Genomic DNA, 2,358 nt, shown 5'->3' with positions numbered 1-2,358 from the left:
GGAATCCAGGACAGGAACTTGAACAGGGCAGGAACCTGGAGTTAGTAGCTGATTCAGAGGGCACGGAGGGCTGCTGCTTACATGGCTTGCTCAGCCTGTTTCCTCCCTCCCTTCCTTCTTCTCTCCCTCTCTCCCTCCTGCTCTCCTTCCGTGCAATTGTGTATAGTGCTCTGCCTGCATGTCCACCTGCACGCCAGAAGAGGGCACCAGATCTCTTTATAGATGGTTGTGAGCCACCACGTGGTTCCTGGGAATTCAATTCAACACCTCTGGTAGAACAGCTAATGCTCTTATCCTCTGAGACATCTCTTCAGCCTCCTTAGACTGTTTTTTGTTTGTTTGTTGTTTTTTTGTTTTGTTTTTCTATACTTTTGGAACCTGTCCTGGAACTCACTCTATAGATCAGGCTGGTCTTGAACTCACATAGAGATCTGCCTGCCTCAGCCTCCTGAGTGCTGGGATTAAAGATGTGCTCTTACTTAGTGTTTCTACTGCTACAATGAAACATTGTGACTAAAAGCAAGTTGGGGAAGAAAGGGTTTACTTGGCTTACACTTCCACATCACTGTTCATCAAAGGAAGTCAGGACAGGAACCTGGAAACGGGAGCTAATGCAGAGGCCATGGAGGGGTGCTGCTTACTGACTTGCTCCTCATGACTTGCTCAGGCCACTTTCTTACAGAACCCAAGACCACGAGCTCAGGGATGGGACCACCCACAGTGGGCTGGACCCTCCCCCATTGATCACTAACTGAGAAAATGTCTCACTGCTGGATTTTATGGAGGCAGCTCCTCAGTTGAGGTTCCTTCCTCTGATGACTCCAGCATTTCTCGATTGAGGTTCCTGCTTTTCCGCTAACTCTGTGTGTCAAGTTGACAAGACTAGCCAGCACAGACAGGAAACCAAGAAAAAAGCAGATGGTTAGGGACAAGATAACTTCCCTGCTGTGATCTGCTTCCTTCAGCTGGGTCCCACCTCCTAAAGTTTTCACAGCCTCCTAAAACTATGCCACCAGTTGGGGACAAAATGTTCAACCAGAAGACCATAGTGGAAATTTCTGTCTTTCGATTTATTTATTTTACTTATATGAGTGTTCTATCTGCATGTATGCCTTTATGTCAGAAGAGGGCATTACATCCCACTGTAAGATTGATGTGAACTACCATGTGCTTGCTAGGAATTGAACTCTCTGAGTTCAAAGCTAGCCTGGTCTATACACTGAGTTCAGGACAGCCAAAGCTACGCAGAGAAACCCTGTCTTGAAAAACTAAACAAAATAAAAACTTCTTTATGTATATTTTTGTATGTGAGTGTTTTGTCCGCATGTTCATCTGCACACCAGAAGAGGGCATTGGATCCCATGGAATTACAGTTACAGATGTTATGAGCTTCCATGTGGGTTCTGCTAATTGAATTCAGGACCTCTGGAAGAGCAGCCAGTGCTCTTAAACACTGAGCCATCTCTCCTGACCCAAAGCTTTAGTGAGTCATGGTTTCTGGTTGAGCTAGTTCAGGGTGGTGTAACCTGTTTCACCAAGTCTCACAGGGCCCACCTACCAGGCTTCATACTGGGTGCTTCACTGTGATGCCAGAGGTTGTGGCTCTGTGATCTGGCATGTACAGAGCTGTAAGTTTATCTGGGCGGTGGTGGCACACATGAGTTCCAGGACAGCTAGGGCACAGAGAAACCCTGTCTCAAAAAAACAATACAAAAAAATAACAAAAAATAAAAACAAAGCTGCAGGTTTGATCCCCAGAGCGAAATCCACCAAGCATGGTGGTATACACCAATGATTTCAGCTGTCAAGAGAATCAAATGCCAAGGTCACCTTCATCGAGGACGTCTGGAGCTGTACAAGGCTCCATCTTAAACAAACAAGAATGGGTGCAGGGCAGGATGGTCAAGTGGATAAGGCACTGGCCACCAAACCTGATGACCTGTTACTGATTCCCAGAGGGTGGAACAGAGTGGAAGGAAAAAGGTGGACTCCCCAAACTGTGCCCTGAACCCAAGTGTGCTAAACATGCATTTTCCTCCCTAAACCAGAATGAGGCTACAGGAAGAAAGGGGGATTGTATAAGAGAACAGAAGGATCTGAAGAGAAACTGAAGATGGCTAGTATTGCTGGCAGGTTCCATCACACCCATGCCTACTCGGCTTACCACAAGAGTGGGATTCTAGGGGGCCGGAGAGATGGCTCAGTGGTTAAGAGCATTGCCTGCTCTTCCAAAGGTCCTGAGTTCAATTCCCAGCAACCATATAGTGGTTCACAACCATCTGTAAAGAGGTCTGGCGCCCTCTTCTGGCCTTCAAGCATACAGACAGAATATTGTATACATAATAAATAAATAAATAA

This window comes from Alexandromys fortis, unplaced genomic scaffold (genome assembly GCF_014885135.2).
Source record: "Alexandromys fortis isolate MF-2015 unplaced genomic scaffold, M_Fortis_MF-2015_v1.1 scaffold_242, whole genome shotgun sequence".
Classification (NCBI taxonomy): domain Eukaryota; kingdom Metazoa; phylum Chordata; class Mammalia; order Rodentia; family Cricetidae; genus Alexandromys; species Alexandromys fortis.
This window is presented reverse-complemented; position numbering follows the sequence as displayed.